Source organism: Archocentrus centrarchus, chromosome 9 (genome assembly GCF_007364275.1).
Source record: "Archocentrus centrarchus isolate MPI-CPG fArcCen1 chromosome 9, fArcCen1, whole genome shotgun sequence".
Taxonomy (NCBI): Eukaryota; Metazoa; Chordata; class Actinopteri; order Cichliformes; family Cichlidae; genus Archocentrus; species Archocentrus centrarchus.
Window position 1 is genome coordinate 22,437,725 of NC_044354.1, and position 18,572 is coordinate 22,456,296.

Here is an 18,572-nt window from a genome sequence, read left to right on the forward strand (position 1 = left end):
GAGCCCACCAGCTTTTATTAGAAAAATATGGAAATCTGGAAACTAGGGACAGCTGTAAAATCAAAAATTGTCATTGTTGTAGCTTTTCTGTGTATTAATTGAAAGTTTGTGAGCTTTAAAGCTGCCACTCCAGCAATAGTATTAATGCTGTTTGCGTTTTCCTCTATTGTGTCAGGCTTTGCCAAAACTATTACCTGTAACTTTATATGTACAATAAATAAACTACATTTTTAGTTTAATTGCAGCTACAATGTTGCCTAAACCTTACTCTAACAATAATGTTTATAACATGAATATTCTTATCGTTATACATCTGACCTTTAAAATGATCTATATTCACTCATTACTGCTCCTTTAGCTGCTAAATACTTCTTCAGCAACTGTGTTTGCTTTTGCAGTATTTGCATATATTGTATATGCACCTCTGCCGACACACCAATGTTACACTAGCAAGCATACAACACAATTTTGTACTTAAACAATCCTGTTTGGTGCTGATGACTCACAGACATACCATGAAACCTGCCTTGTCAACAGTAAATTTCAAATTACAGTGCATCTTTCATGGGTGTATGAATTAATTAATTAGTGTGTTATACTACATACATTTCAGTAGTTGGCATATTAAGAATTCAAGGCATATTTAAAGCTCTGTTAAACCTGCCAAGAGCGCTGGGCAATATGGTATAATAAACAATAAGTGCAGGTATTTCCAACTGTCTCCATTCAGAAGTCGGATACCTCTATAAATACAACCCTCTTAGAATGAAAATGAGGCAGAGCACGCAGAAAACCCACTGACAACAGAGGACAGATCATCCTTTCTTCTTCCACCGGCCCTCACTGCCCTACCGTTATCCTCCCGTACACAGCGAGAGAGAAAAAAGCTGCACATTCACATCTTTAACTGACTCTTTAAAAACTGCTTCAATTTGGTATCCAGACAGACTGCTGCAATCTGGTGTGCAAACAAACCAGTCCACCACGCATTCTTGGAAATTCTTAGTGACTTGGAAAAGTCACTATGAATATGAATTAAGATAGAAAAAAAGGGGGTTGAGGTAAACCTGAGAGATAAGGAAAAGGAGAAAGGTAAGATGAGAAGGGAGAGTGATTGGTAGCTGGCTGCCATTCTGGCCCGGTGGCCCTGCGGCTGATGCACAGGGTTGCGTAATGGTTCTGCATGCAATGTGAAGCACAGCAAACAGGACTTCAGCACATGAAGCTGAAGAGACCACTCAAGCCTTCTGGGGAAGGGGAGTTATTTCAGTGAACACATACATACACAGGATGAGACAGCCATGTTTTGACACAGTGCACTAAAAATAGCACATTCTTAATAGAAAAAACTGAGAACCATGCAAATCTAGACTTTCACAAGGGGGGAGAGATAAAACATTTCCTCCAAAGAGAGACCTGAGAGCTCAGCTAGGGGCAATGGTAAATAAGAGAAAGGCTGGCCTGTTGCAGGGTAAACTACTCAGAATATGAAACCATTCATAACTCACCGTGACAGTGATCCCACCTGACATGTATGCATCACAGAAAGCCACACAGCCACATTTACACACAATTAAGGATCAGAATGAGCAACTTTGCAGATCTATTATGTAATTCTCAGCCTGCATGACCATGCGTTAGGAAATGGCGGCAGACAAGCATGTTGTGTTTTGCGCTGCACATATATGGTTGTTAATCACGCTCGGTCTCTTTGCTCACTTTCCATTTCCAGAGAAGCAGAAGCCTGAGGGCAGCGGACCTACGGCACTGCAGCACATGCAGGCTGGACTTCGGCATCACTGCGAATGTCACACAATGTTAACTTGCACACTGGAGGGCAGCCTACGGTTAGAGGATCACGAGGACAACCTATAAATGGCACCTTTTCATGCAACTCTGGATGAAAAGTTTGATATTGCTTTGACTGGATTTCAGGGTTTTACATTTCATTTTTATTGCTATCAAATGCATCTGATGATTTTAGATGAAGCGCACTGGTTGCAGATGAGAGAATAAGTTGCTCAAAAAAATGCCAAATACACTTAAGGATTTAGCAGTGCAAAAACCCCCAGCTGCTTTAGGAAACCAGTGGGAATACTGATGAGTACAGGTATTTTTCCAAGCACACAGACAGAGCAGGCAGCACACATGAACAGATGAACAGGTACTCTGTTAGAGCCACATAAAAGAACACATTCCTCTCTTTTCCCTCTCTTGTTCCCTCTCCCTCTCTCTCTCTCTCTCTCTCTCTCTCTCCCTCTCTCTCTCTCTCTCTCTCTCTGTCGGTTGCATGAGAGAAGATTTCTGCAGGGCGTGTTGGAGTGTGAGTCATCATCATTGCAGAGAGAGAGAGAGACGGAGAGAAAGAGGGGAGAGGCATTCTTTAAGTCGAAAACAGAGCTTATGGCAGCAATGCAGCATGGAAACACCAAATGTACTGGCCTTTATCTGGGTTAAAATCCTCCACATATACCAAAGAACCACATTTAAATGAGTCCCACAATGGCATCCCAGCACAGGACAAAAATGCTATCGTGTTGTTATACAACAACAGGCCCAAATTGAAGCTTTGGTGAAGCCTACTGAATGACAGGATTATCTATATGGGTTACTATAATAAAGACAGACTTGGACACCCCGCTGTAATTCACTAAGTTTGAAATTGTGTAAACAGAATATTCTTTATAAAGAAATCAGTCAAATAATTCTTAAAGGTACAGTAAGTAGTTTTTTGAGGTTATTTATCAGTAAAAATAATATTATACTCATACAATGATTAGTGTGTAATCACATCTTCCAACAAATTGATCCATTGTCATAAACTAAAATACATACGAGTGGGTGCCGGTTTGTGGAAGCTGCCATGTTGCCCCGCCATCTTGAATACAGTGGTTAGGTGGACGTGACCATTCCACCTAATTGCATTTTATATATGTGGCCAGAGACCAGCCACATATGTATTCCTCCATATAAGTTACTTTTAATTTAAAAATGACAAATAGCTCTTTCAAACTAATACATGACCATTTTACCTTGTATGTGTATATTTTCATTATCTCTTTCTCATTATGTCTTTCTCTTCCTCTGCCACTGCTTTCCTCCATCATTTCCACCTCATCCTCTTTCTCCTTATCCCAAGGCTCATCTACTGAACTGAAGTCAGGGCTCTAACACACAAAAACATGCATAAACATGCTTATTTATTCCTGATATTTTTGCAGTTACTTATTGTCAGCAGATTAGACATGTGGCCCTCCCGTCTCTGGACAGCTGAGAATGAGCTGGCTAAACAACAACAGCTTGTAATAAGCTAACATTATGACAATTAACGTTAGGCTCGAGTGTACTAAAAATCATACTTTCCCTCGGATAAACTGTTTGATTACATTTTCACATCGTATGAGAGTTTATTCACTAAGCGTGCAACAATGTTAGAGCCACTTCAAAGAAGGTTTCTCTAACACCGGATAACAGAAGCAAAAACAGCAGCGTTTACCTGAAGAAAAGTTCAGGATATCCTGCCAACAACTCACCTCAGAGTTGTTTGTCCCATAGCTAGGCCTAAGTACTTGAATTGCTTGGGGTAAGAAAACAGTTGCACTTGGCTGCAATCTGCAATCTACTGATAGCTAGCAGTGATATTTTACACACTGTTCCGTTAAATTGTCATTTCCAGAGCAACAATCGTTTCAAAATATTTTAATAAATCATTTATGTAAAAACTCTAAATGGTTGCAGATTCTCCAATATGATGATTTGTGCCTTTTTTCTTATTTTAGGCAAATGAAAACAGATCACTGTTAAATCTATCACAAGTAATGTAAAATCAAACAATTTGTGTTGGCCAATTTTCATTGTTTTGAAGTAGTTGAAAGACAAGAAGATGACTTATTAAATTACTGTAATAATATTTTCAGCAAAGGTTTTTTTCATTAAAAAACAAAACATTTATCAAATATGATCAAAGCCAGCAAAGTGGTATTCTCTCACTAAAACCACAGGACAGGAGAAATCTGCCCATTTGTGACTTGTTTTGTAATGAAGGACCGTTGTTTGTTTCTAGAGCCTTCCAGCGATGTAAAGAACATTGCTGAAGGACTGCACTGGAAGGAGCTATCTTACACAATGCAGGCAGAATTTCTCCAAGGCTTTATGTAAAAATAAAGACTGAATGCTGACTATTTTCCTCAGTAAACAGAACAACTTAATCACTTAAAGCAAATCTGGAAAAAAAGGAAACTGGACAGTTAAACACTTGCTCATGAAGTATTCCAGACACATTAAGGCTGCTGCTCCCATTAAGAAAACATCAAAAAGGCAGATTTCAATCATTGCCTTAACCTTCCCTTGACCTCCTAGATATTCTCACCCACACTGTATTATTATATTTTTTCCCAAATCATTCTCTCTAGCCTGACCTTACCTTCTCCCACACAGAGACGGTACAAGCCTTGAAGACTAATTCCCTCATATCCAGACTACGTGCAGGTAACCCGTGGTAAGTGTTGTCCTCCCCAAGTCTGTCTGGGTTGTCGTGTAGGTGGCAGGACAGACGGACCTCTAGTCACAGAATTCCAAAACCAGCTGCATAAGTCTGCAACCTGATCCTGAAGTTCAGCCAAGTCCATGCTGCTATCCAATCCGACAGATTAAATTACAGAGTGTGGCCAGTGTTACACCAGCCTGATATTGCACTGTCACAGACTCTAAATTAATATGAACCAAAGGCCACTGTATAAACTGCATCTGGTAAAAGATAGTCTGTTAATAAAATCTTTTGCCTGCTAGAGCCAAGTCAAGTCATTTTGTTTTTTGTTTGATGACATTGAATGTTTGAAAGACAATCCTAACACAGTGAAATGATAACTCTACATGTGAGAAAAATGACTAACTGGCATATTTCATAGCAGGCAGTAATATTTTTTTCAGCTGTTTTATTTGCTTATTTGAGATATTTTAAAAATAGGATATACACACGTTCAGCCTGTCTTATTATTTCAACCTATCAATGAACCAGCCCAGCATTATGTAGTTCAAATAAGTCACAATTCAGACCCACTGTAGATCCAGTGCAGTTGGCATTAACTGATTTTTAAAAGCTCAAAAATATGCTCCCATTCTGTTGGTAATGACCTAGGACCCTAAAAAAGTCAGTCTGGACTCCACCACTCCACATTCAAACAGACTGTGTACAAAAGAGGGCCATTTAAATTTGTTACCCCCTCCCCAGAACAGGTCAGCCAACAAAAAAAGCACTCCAAGAGCAAGGTGTGTAATAATCTGCAAGGTCACACAGGAACCCAGGGTAACTTTAGGTAAGTCCTCTCTCACTTTGTCCACAAACCGGGAGAACACTGAACAACAATGATGTGCATAGCATGGCTGCAAGGAGAAAGCAATTTCTCTCCAAAAAAAAACAATGCAGCCCATCTGCAGTTTGCAAAAGATCGCATGGACGAGCCAAAAGCCCAGTCTGGACAATGTTAACTGTGGAGTGTTGTGTTTGGAGAACGGACAATACTACAATCCAGCATAAGAACATTATCCCATCAGTGGCGGCTGTATCATGGTTTGGTCCTGTTTCACCACATTACAGCCAGGATGGCTTGCCATCTTTAATTAAACAATGAATTCTGAATTATTCTGGTAAAATCTAAAAGAAAATGTCAGGACATCTGTCCATGAACTGAATCTTAAGGAAAAGTTGGTCATGCAGCAAGACAATGCCCCTAAGCAAACAAGAAAAAAAAAATGGTGGAAGAAAAAGTTAATGTTTTGAAATGGCCAAGTCAAAGTCTTGACCTTAATCTGACAGAAATGTGGTGGAATGGCCTGAAGCACAGTTCATGTGAGGAAAGCCACCAAGATCCCAGAGATGAAGCTGTTACGTATAGAGCAACAGGCTGAAATTCCTGCAAGCCAACATGCAGGATTGATTAACAGTTACTTAAAATGTGGAGAGGTGCAAGGGTAATAAGGAAGGGGGGGTCACTCCAGCTTGTGAAGGCAGAGGTTCACATATATTTGCCCTTCATAGATATCAAACACTAAATCATATTTTACTCAGTAAATAAATGTCTTTTTTTTTATTATTTATGTTTTTGTCTACTCTTGACACTGAAAATCTGATGATTTTTAGTATATGTAGAAATATATAAAAAGAAATTAAGATTCAGCTATTCTGAATCTTTGTACTACACAGCCGAATCCAATTCAACTGACAAGTCACAAAGTCATGCCGCTTTCTCTTCTACTCCAAAAGAGTGCAAGTTACATTTTTTTTTAGTCCGTGGTAATGCCATATTTGGCCCCATGAAAATGATGTTCAACATTAAGTTTAAAGAACACAGTTATATGCAGCTTGTGGAGTGTGGGATGCTGATAAAATACAAAATATAGTAAACATTTATTCACACCAATTTTGTCAAAGAACCACACTCACAGGACTTTCCCGAGCTGGCTCTTATTTCACTGGCAAGCTCTGTGTGATACCCAAGACTTCAACTGAAAAAAAGCGTAAAAGCACAAGATGAAGCGGAAGAGAGGCGCAATCTAGGTAAATGACCCAGAAAAAAACCTTTTTCATGTGAACAAAAAGTCATGTTCAGTAGTGTGAGTCATACCAAGTCGGCCTGTCAGTACCACTTGGTGCACACATTTATCCCAAAGTACATAGCTACTAAGAACAAAACCTCAAAGAGGACAACATCTCAAATGCAGCAAGAGGCAGGAGTCTGAATTTAACAGTTAATAACAAGGTCAGAGAAAAAAGCACCAATAACAAGCATTCCAGTCCGAGGCAGAGGAGCACTCGAGACACAGTTCATCATAACTGCTCTGACACTGTGAGAGACCAGCTTATCAGTCAAATGCTTTATACAAGAAATGTCGTTAGCCATCACTGACATTTTGTTTTACCCGAACACCAATTAAGAGGCACTAGACTGCAAACAAGCACCTACTTCCTGATGTTCCATAACTGTAAATATATATATATATATATATATATATATATATATATATATATATATATATATATATATATATATATATATATATATATATATATATATATATATATATATACACACACACACACTTTAAACCCCCTTATAAGTAGTGAAGACTTTTAGGACGTTTAAAGGGTGGGCAGGAACAAAAACAAAATGAGCAAGCTGCATAACTGACAAGCGGTGCAGATCATGTAAATGTTACTTATAAGTATATTCTCCATTTCATGTCAAAATTTGCTGATATATTTAGAATTTTCAACAAGAGGGTTTTAAAACAACAGCTGAACTATGAGGAGATCCTTATAAATTCTCCTTCACTCCTTTCCTTGAGCCTCTGCCTTCAGTGAAGGCGTTTTTGTAGGACGTTACAATGTCACAGTAAGGCTGACCGTTGACCTTTTTGATAGAAATTGTTATTACTTGATTATTTTGATCTAGCTGACACTGCTTTTCCCACACAATTAGAGATAAGGGGGTGGAGGGACTTGTGCAAACACAGAAAAGGACGCTACCGGGAAGGATGGAAGCCAAGGAAGCTTTCTTAAATAAATCGATAGTGAACAAGTGTGTGTTGTGCCGAAACTGAAGAAATTCCCTAAAAGCCTAAGAGATTTTCATTTAGAAGAATAGAGCAAATTGAATCTGAACCTGGAAACATACTTCCATATTCAGAGGTGTAAAAATACATATTCAGGGCACAAAGTAAAAAAATAACAATATAGTTGAACAAGCTTTTTTTTAAAACCATTGTTTAAATCATAGCATATTACAGCAAAAACAGATATATAGATGAATGGCACATACTACATAGCTACTATGGTTTGACTCTGGCTAAAAAGACTTCTTTATTGTAAAGTTTTATAACACAGGCCGAAAATAAACACAGAATGAAAAAAAACACTTCAGGTCAAATGGACTAGAGATGTCAGAGAGAAAAGGGACTACATGAGAACACTTACTCCATCATCATCATTATTAGTAGTAGTAGTAGTACATTTAAATACATTTCACTGTGCATTGTACTGTGTAGAACTGTGCATGTGACAGATAAACCTTATCTCATCTAGTAGTAGTATTAACTGCTGTAGCAAAAGAATTTGCCAACTATGGGATAAAAGTATTTCTTATCATGTTGTTCATTTTATTTAATATAAGCATGTTTAATAGTTATAACTGTGAAGTCCTGTTATGAAGATCCTGGGATGAATTTGACTGAGAAACTGATCAGAGTATGAACTCACCAACACAGAGAGGCTATGCCACTGTCATCAACTATTTTACTCAAAACAGGACCATAACTAACCATATGAACGCGATGCTGTATTATTGAAATAAGCGAGAACATTTTCATTGAATTCGCAAATCAAGTGAGCAGTAGGCTCATTTTCTCACTGACTGTTTTAGTAGTCGACCCCTCCCGCAGGTTTAAAGTATTACCACATTGGTTTCACTTTTCAGAGATTACATGCATCCTTTATGCGCAGTCTATGTGCTAGAGAATAAGCCAGGGTGTCACGAAAGTCAGGAGTCAGGTTTCGTCCTCGGCAGACTAACAACAGCTCAACTACGTCATCAGTGCCATTTACATCCAACAGTGGTTGAAAAGTTTTAAAAATAAAATCAATGGACTAATCAACTGAAAAAACAATCAAAATAAACATGAATGAAGGGATAAACACTATTCTGGGTTTATGAAGAGTCCCTTTAAACTGTTCTGTCACTTCACAGTGCAGCTTGGGGATTTCAGTAACAGGCATTGTAATTAGCCACCACATAATAGGAATGACCTTATTAAGCTGCTGCTGGGTCACAAGCAGATTTAGGTTATCAAAACACATGCTCTACAAAGTATTCTTTTATATAAAGCACCATCTTTTTATTCATTTTATTTGATCCCAGCTGGCACATGACTGCACAAACATACACAATGCCTGATCTTTCTTTAGGAGTATCAATATTTATGCAGTGGCTAAGTCCATATATACCAGCAGTGAGTCCAAAAATCAATGCACGCCTGCTACATATTTTAATCTCCCTATGAAGGTCACATTATCCAACAATGCCTGAGAGGGCAAAGCACACAGACACACACACACACACACCAAAGCAGCTAGCAGTGTTTGCATTCGCGCCACCCTGACCCTTCTCTAGTACAACTAAAGTCACTGAACTACATGCAGTTTTTAAGACTGTAAAAAGAAACAGAGCTCATCAGCCCCAAAAAGATTTATGTAAGCTGTTATGCGGACGATGCTTTATCTGAAAAGGCTGCGTTTTCATGGTTCAGTCCGGTGCAACTTGTGTACATTATAGATGAGGCACAGGAGAATAGGAGTATTCAGTGGAGCCCTATCAGTTACCAGAAGACCAATCTAAATCTCCTATATCATGACTAACCACTACTTCAGAGCCATGGGGGTAACACAGAAACAACCTTAGCTTTCCCTGCAGGCTGCCATAAACTTCTGCACAAGAATCCAGCCCACAAGGAGCTGCAGTGAAAGAAAAAATGCACTTTGACAGTGTTCTCACAGCTAAAACTGAGGGACTGCCAAAGAGATTCCTGCCATCATATGAATATGTCACTTTGCTAACAGAGCTTATGAAAGTTAGATGAACATTTTACGATCTTGTTAAAACCAGTTACATTATTAAACGGGCACATTCATCCTGCGAGGTGAGAAAGAGAGCCCGTAGCAGATTGAAAATTTAATAAGCTCAATGCAGTGGCTAGAGATTGAGAAACTTGGCAGAGGTTTAACTTTAAAACCCTGAACATGGGCGTGCGATGGTTTAACCTCATTGTAGAGTATCATGCATGCACTCAGGCGGGTCAAACGAGAGGGGATTCTGCAAACCTGTCATAAACCCATTAAACGGCTTAACTTCAGACACTTCCACCAGCATTTAATCTGTGATATTAAGCATTGTTTCTGCCATCTCTGTTGTTTTTAAATGTGGTCACACGCTGTTATCTCATATGTTTTGCAGCAAATGCTGTATTTTTTTTTTCCCTTTCATGGTACCACACCGCTGCTGAATGACGAAAGAGAGTAGCATGATGCTAAAGCCCATGGCTATCATAACAGGCCAGGCTGTAGATGTAGGTGGCTGGAGTCAGCAGGCTCTGAATCATCTGACCCAGGAGGAGACAGGAAAGGACTCTTTGCTTATCACTGATGAGGCTCTGATTAACGTTATCGTTGCATCATAAGTGTAGCATTATCTGCTCGGGTAAAATCAAACCACTGAATACATACAGTGTAGCATATGTACATTTGTGAATGTGTGCCCTTGTCTCTGTGCATGCTGGCATCAGACACCCTGTGCGTTACATCCCACCATACATCATGCCAGGTCCTTGCAGACCTGTTGCAGCAGAGAGGCAATGGGCTCAGTTCCAATAGCAACACTGTCTAACAGTTTACATTCAAGGCTTGTGCCTCAGTCAGGAAATAACACAGGAGAAAGAACCATGTTTACCTCTTTGGAATGACTGCAAATTTCAATTGCAGTTTGAAGCAGTGTTTAATGGCTCATTTGCTGATTACACAGAATTCTTTTGCATTCGGCGACCAGCTGGTTGCCCATAAGTTAAGCATGCAACATCCTCAACCTCTAGGTGATCAGATACGATTGCAAAGCTACTGCACAAGTTGCCTGGCGGGAGGCAACCTGTCTCCAAACAATTGTGGTCTAACGCAGGCTGACTGCAATCACTCTCAGACAGATTGTCAAAGGTTTACAAATAATTGCTGTCTAATTTATAAACTTGCAATGAATTTGAGCCAGTTTATATTGACGAGCACAACTTGTCTGCAGCTTGTCTCTTTGCAAAAGGGGATTCACTTCTGGTTGCCGACTGGCTGTATTCTGAATATATTCTGAAATAAAAGCAAGGTTGCCAAGCACCTATGTCATTTTGCAGTTAAATCGCCATCCTAATAGCAGACTGACTCAGTTTTATTGCCATTTTATTGCCGTCTTGATGCAACAAAGCCCCTTTGAGGACAACAACTGACTGCGAGTGGTCACAGATCTGGTCCCCGTCTTTGAAGCAATGATTTCAAAGGCAACAAGCTTGCAAGTTTATTGAACACGGTTGCAATAATTTTGGTCATGCCATGGTCTCCAATCACTGTTTTCCCCAGTGTGACTGTAGTGCAAGATAAAAAGAAAATACCAACAAGATTGTTCACCATCAATTTTGCATTTACTTTGCTTTTAACTAATTTTAATGGTTTAGTTTAGTTTCTATTCAGTACTACAATTGGCTACTTATTGGTTCATCTAAGGATTAAACTGAAAAGATAGTACATGTATTAATCAAATATGCATGCATATGAATGAATATGCATGCATATATGAAACTTATCTTCAAAATAAGCTGTAAAGTAGGTCTAAATAACACCTGTGTATTGGTCCTTTAAAAACTGCATTTTGGTTGTGTGTAATACAGAGGGAGACACATATTGAATGCTAAGTTTGTTATCCAATAATAGCCCATATGACATCACTTAAGATAAGATAAGATAGCGTTTATTTGTCACATGCGCAGTTATACACAGTACAACGCACAGTGAAGTGTATTTTGTACCTGCAACCATATATACACACACATATAAATAAGAAGAATAAAAATAAGTAATTCACACTATACACTATATACTCTACACGATATACTATACACTATACACACTTTACATGGAATTATAGATTATTATAATAATAATTTACATTGTGCAATAATAGTCCAGTTTAGGGCTCAGAGTTGAGCAGACGGATGCCGGCCTGATGGGAGCAGAGAGAGTGTCCGGGGTGGCTGGGCTGTTTTAGGACATCACTTCCATAGGACATCACATGATTTCTTATGAAAAAGGCAGTTGTACATGTGTGGGCTTTGGTGGCCATTTATTTACACTTCTCAGACAGTCTCTGACTTCAGCTCTTCTTTTTCTCATCAAACATAGAATCTTCAAAGCCGCTGGGCTTTGACATTGAATCATAAAGGGGGAAAACACACTTGCGCAACACCAGTTAAGAAGGGCTGTTCAACAACTAAGGAGAATAAAAATTTGATATAAAAAAAATTACTGAGGACGATTTAGCCCAAAGCATTTGTCTGAATATCTTTTTGATAGTTTGATTGTTTCTTGTTTTTGATATTACGTTTGACAAATAGTCATAGTATCCAGTAATTTCCTGGATTCTACAGATGTAACAGAAACATGTCAACATTCAGGATTGCTCAGTGCACTACATGCAAATTATTCTCTCTTGTATTTGCTCTTACTGTAGTAGAGAGTTGGGGCTGCTACTGCAGTCATAAACAAATACACTGGTGTCAGGATGACCCCTTTGCATTGGTAAAACAAAGATAGCCAGTCAGTCCGCTGGAAAAGCAAAAAAGAGCTGCAGAGTGAATGATGTGTAGCAAAAGCAGCGTGCAGTCCAGGGTCAGCCAGCAGCATCTGAGCGTTAATAAGGGGAGTAATTGAATTAGCGGATCAGTGGAGGCCTGTAGTGTGGGTGCCACGCGGCTCTAATTTCATTACAAGTGATGTAAACATGAGGTTGGCCCCCAGCGCAAGGGCCTCCCACATTAATACATGCACAAAATTATAAAAAGAAAATAATAAAAAATTCACATAACTACATATCCACACCTGTTTGTCACATAAAACATCCTGTCCCCAAACACATGGATTTTTTTTCTTGTCTGTTGTGATGTAATAAACACTGGTCATAAGGGGAAAATCAGGGTCATGCGGTACAAGACAAACAGAAACACAGAGCCCGAGCAGCAACATCTATTCATGATGAAGTATTTAAAATATCATTAAATCTGGGGCAGAACTGTGGCTCAGTGGTTAGTACTGTCATATTGTGGCAAGAGAGGGACAGATTCTTAGCACTTTCTGTGAGATGTTCTGAATATCAATGTGCATGAATAAATGATAAATCTCACATCGATGGTGGAGTGCATAAGACATTAAGTTGACACGACGGAATATTTTTAGTTTGGTTTGTTTAGAAGTGATGGTCTAGTACATCTATGCTGCAAAGTTGCTGTGATTTATCCAATCCATCCAGTCTAATCAGTAGTCTTATATCCCTTGGCCCTGATGAGTCACTTGACCATTAAAACAAGCAGAGCTGAAGCTGAAACCTGCGAGCCTGACTGTAGGCCTTCTAACAGTCATGAATAGTTATAAAGGCAGTTAGTAAAGAGGAAGATGCTCACATGCCAATAAGTCTTGCCCCTTTTCATCTCAGCTGTGACAATGAGACACTCCCAGAGGCAGATCACTTATCAATATAGCTGCAAGCAACAATGACGGGGCCAAGCAGTTCAGCAGGGTACAGTTGCCATGGAAACTTGATCTGATCTGATGTTAAACACATGACTCCAAGCAAAGTACTTCTAAAACTGAAGACTTTTCACTTGGAAGCTATCCGAGCAACACCTTCAGTGAGTTATTTGGGCAGTTACTTTAATGCCCCTATTTAAATGAACCAGCAGAACTATCAACATCTACCACTGTGGTCATATTGTGTGTATAGATTTGCTAGTAAAATATGATTAAAACCTAATTGAGAAGTTTTGGTACCTTTGCCCCACAAGTTCTACTATGCATATAACAGCATTACGGCTGCTCTGCTCACCAATGAAGATGTGCAATAGAAGGCAGAAACACTAGGTATTAGGCAAAATATTCAAATTACGTTTTCAGACCACAGATTTAAAAAAAATAAAATGACATGGAGACATAAATAGCTCCTTTTTTGGCTGTTGCTGAAGGAATTGTATTGCCTAGCTCCTAGCCAAAAGGATTACACATCAAATTACTTCATCGGGCAGTAAACCAGTAAATTTTCTCTACTTTAAAGAGCAAATCTGTTCATGCAACCCACATCTATGTTCAAATCAAATGTTCAGTGCAAAAAAGAAAAAAAAAATGCTTGCTTGGACCAGTCTTTGATGGACACTTGATTATTTTCTTTTTCTTTTTTCTTTTTGACACCCTGGAAAACCATAATTACCTTAAAGGTTTCCAAAGCACAAAAGCACGGGTAGGGACAGACTTATCGAGAAGACTGACTTCACACCTCTAAGGTCAATCCAGAAGGGTTTTTTTTTTTTTTTAAAGACAATTTAAAACAAAACCTTGTAGCTTTAAAAAACATCTTGTTCTTGTGCAAATAAAAAGATGAATATGTGAGCAATTTGCTTGCTTCTGAAATTATGAGTGGCTTATAATGGCCAATGTAGTTTGCTATTGCTGTGCATTAATAAATGTTAGCGACCAATTTCACTCATGCAGTAACTCTGCTCTATGTTTTTTACACTTTGCTTTACACGCACTTTATTAGATAACTGTCATTTTTGGCTGGAGGGGCCACTCTTCGTTTAGGGTTGTGGTTTATGTTTTTTGTTGCTGTTTGTTTGTTGCTCCTGCATTCCTGAGAACAGCTTTAATAAAAATTCACATCTCCTGGTAGAAAACTACTTAAATGGTTGAAAATTTCCATTCTGTTATTATGAACTGGGTCTTTAAATTGCTTCTTTCATCAGCTGTTTATACTGATCTCAAAAACATTTGCAGTCACACACATAAAATGCTCTGGAAGCAGAATGACAATCACAACCCTGAGATTTCCTCTTCAGCATAAATCCGTGAGCCTAAAAGATGACATGGAACAAAGCTTGATCGATTTTATCAAGTTTGCTCACGGGTAAACACACGCAGATATGGTTTGTTGATTACATCTCCATCATAAGATAACAGAGCTGCAGGCTAATGAAGCTTGCTGAATAAGTGCCCCGTATTTTATCAGCTTTTCAGTGCTTCGCTCAGTCTTACATAGGGCCGTGCAGTATTAGTAATTATTGATGCTACTTTAATCTTTCAGGATTCATAATCAGCTCTTTTCCACTCGAGGAAGCCAACAACACTGCGTCAAACCCACCCACCCTTCCACCAATGCTCCCGTCACTCCCAGTCCATTTCTCTGTTGACTGAGCAGTGGAAAACAACTAATGACAAGATAGGATGTGCGTTAACTTCAAAAGCATTTGTTTCCCAGCAACCACCACAAATACCTGGGAGGAGATTTTGTGTGACCGTCGCTCACTCAAGGATGTTGTCAAGGTTGTAATTAGTACTAAAAGAAGGCCACCTGCCAAGTAATTCCATAAACTCAGTACTCCATATTAAGCATTCTGTCTGCTACGGGTCAAACACATATGCAGGCAAATGCACTATTAATTGTCCTTCACACTGAATTGCTGGAATAGCTCTAGGGACAAATTAGCAAATTCATTTGTGTTACTTTCTCTAAAAAAATATTGTATTCATGTTTGGTTGCTTTAAAAATGATTCTGCACGTGACTAATATGGCAAAAGAGCCCTTAAGAAATGTTGACAAGCAGTAGCTCTGTCACAGGCAGGCAGATAATGTAGGTTAAAAAAAAAAAAAAAAAAAGGACAGTTCACACCATTCTCATTTTGTAAACAATCACAGTCAGCAGTGCTAACCTCGCACCCCTATAGACTATAACTATGGACTTTAACACCAGAATGCCACACTCTCAGTATGTGAGACAAGAAGGTGTTTCTGTATTTTTGGAGACCGTGTCCTAACAAAACCAACAAAACATGGCAGGAGAAATTTGATAGAGACAACACCTTTGTTTGTTCCTTATGTTACCATTTGTGCCAGTATTATCCTTATTACCAGAAAATCAGGACATCAGTTAGATTGTTCATCAGCACGCAACAGAAAAGCTGTTAATAACAAAGCTTCAGTTTATGGTTCAACCAAAAGATGTCACCCATAACATCGCCCTCTGTGAAAACAACAGTCTGGTAAGTGCCGAGGAGACACCGAAGAGAAAGCCAGCAGTCCCATGCATGCACACACACACACACACACACGCGCACACATACACACACAGTTTTCCTTTGCACGAGCACCACACTGAGATCTAATCGATGGAGCTCATTCATATTGAACCACAGACGTCAGGGGAAGCCGGGGGAATTACAAGCACCCTCCACTGTGAGATCGCAGCCTGGAAGAAGCCTGAGGAAGACAAAGCCAGCTCTGCTCTGGTAACCTCCAGCTTACTGTCCACTGCATTTTCAACAACACGGTTATGGGGTGTCCTGACACCCTGAGAAATGACAGTCAGCAGGTTCAACAGTACTTAAATCGGACTGTTAAAGCAGTACCTTTACCAATTTATAACACTCTGTAGTAGCACTACAATACAACCTTAAATAACAATATTATAATAATAATAATAATATAAAAACAGAACGTCAGTGACCCAGTAGTGCATACAGCTCACAAGCCATCACAAACAACAAATGTGAGCATCACCTTGAGCTTGAGTACTATTTGGATGAAGACCCATTAGGTGATTATTGTGTGCAAGTTTGATTTGGGAATTGTAGACAAATGGATGACAGATGCCTCACCATGGCATAAGCCCATCAGTCCTTTAGCTAAAAAATTCTAGTGCATGTAAAATGTCAGTAAAAACAGAACAAAATGACTTGCTAATCATAAAGTCTAGATTTGATACAACAGCACAAACACAACAGATCAAACTCTAAAACTAAATGTTTTTTTTGAAAGATATGTTCATGTTGATCATGCTAGAAATGTATTGAATAAAAGCTGTGGCAAGAGCAGGTTTTCCCACTGTGTTGCACCATGTCTTCTTTTAACACTCAAAACCATTTGGGAACTAATGGGACCAATTGCCATTCAAGTTCTCAACAGTTCAAGGCCTCTTTAGTCAAAATCTCTTACAGTGTAGCAAATCGGTGACAGGTCTGGACTAAAAGCAGGCGATTTTATTATACAGACTCTTTTATTGTGGAGCAATGCTACTAGAATAGGCCCAGAATGTGAGACTGTCTTGCTGAAGGCTTTCCCTGAAAAAGATGGTGTCCAGGTGGCATCTATGTTGCTCCAAAACCTGTCTATATTGTTCAGCATTAAAAAGGCCTTCACAAATGTTACCTATGCACTAATGGCCCCCACATACCATCTCGTAGGCTGACTTTTGAACAGCATGCTGATAACAAGCCGAATGGGCCTTCTCAATAACCCAGAGAACGTCGCGTTCATGGCTTCCAAAAACTGTTTCAAATTTTAAGTCCAACTTGAATCAAGCCCAGAGAAGACGTCTGCATTTCTGGACCTTGTTCATGTTTTCTCTCTTCGAATGGTAGAAATTTCACTTCAGTTTGTTGATGCGGTGACAAACTGTTGCCTGATAGTGGTTTTCAAGTGTTCCTAAAACCATCCAGTGATTCCTACCGTAAATTCATGTCTGTTTTTTATTTAAGATCTTGGCCACTCAATTTTGACTTTTGGTCTGGTCCTTTTGTACAGATTTCTCTGGATTGTCTAAATATTTGAATGATATGAAGTAAAACAGATTAATAAATGCCCAAACTCTATGCAATTCAGCCATTTGTCCACTTGCTGTCTTTCACAGAGTGGCAAAACCCTCCTATCTTTACTTCTGGAAAACTCAGCCTCTCTGGGATGCTCTTTTTATATGTAATCATGTTACTAATTAACCTCATTAGATGTGAGATGTTCCACCAGCTGTTTTATCATTACACAACCTTTCCAGTGTTTTAATGCCCGTGTTCCAATCTATAAATCCACAACTACGAAACAGCTGCAATATCTGATATGCTATCTTTTAATTAATTTCAGTTAAATATAGGCTTTAACCTATTTTTACAATTCATGGAAATCTGTTTTTATTTATATTTTTCAAAGCATCCTAACTTTTGGGGAGAACGAGGCTATCAACATCTTCCTGGAAATTTGGACAGCGGTGAGGTGAAGGCCTACATTTGATCACATGGTCAGTGAGCAAACTGCCATTTTGACCCCAATTAGTCTCAGTGATGATTCTAAATGAACACAAGCAGAAGTCTTCACAGCTCATTTAGAATTAAACCAACAACTGGAGGAAAAACATGGTTCACAACTTCACAGTCCAAAGCAGGGAGAAGGACATGAAAGCCAAAAACTGCTGAAAGCAAATGGCTCAACAGCAGTCTTCAGCTGCCCTTAATGGCCCATGAAAAGTTCAGCATTAACAAGCCTTTATCTCCCTTATGCACAGAAAACTCACCAATAACTTCTGCTGTAACCTTTGGTGGTTCAGGGTCTCTGGGTTGAGTCGCTGAGCTCTGCTGTTGTCCTCTAGAAGACAAAGCTCGTCCAAAAGGTGGAGGGGCAAAGCTTCATTTCTCAGCTGTAGGGGACAGGGAAAGTGGGGGAGGGGGGAGATTGGTAAGAGGGCAATTAAGAGGACAACGCTGTAGTCATTTAAAATATTTCAGTCAAATTAATATACTGTATAGTCTGTATTTTGTTAAGAAAGTTGTGCCTTTACACAAGAGTTATTTATAAATTTAGCAAAAAAGAAGGTTTATGATTAAATAGTGCAGGGGGATTTGCTGTACTCCAGATAACGTTTCACTACTCCCGCTAAGTCCCACTGGTGATGAAATCTGTTAC

The 18,572-nt window shown here is 39.1% G+C and overlaps 1 protein-coding gene across 1 annotated transcript in view; it reads right to left on the reverse strand.

The window, feature by feature from the left end:
• The window catches only part of rimbp2b (RIMS binding protein 2b), a 73,816-nt gene extending 55,534 nt beyond the window's left edge, over positions 1-18,282 (reverse strand). Inside the window, exon 1 of the mRNA XM_030737623.1 lies at positions 18,184-18,282. The gene's annotated coding sequence lies outside the window, so the exon portion shown is untranslated. The remainder of the gene's footprint in view (positions 1-18,183) is intronic.
• Positions 18,283-18,572: the final 290 nt, after the last annotated feature.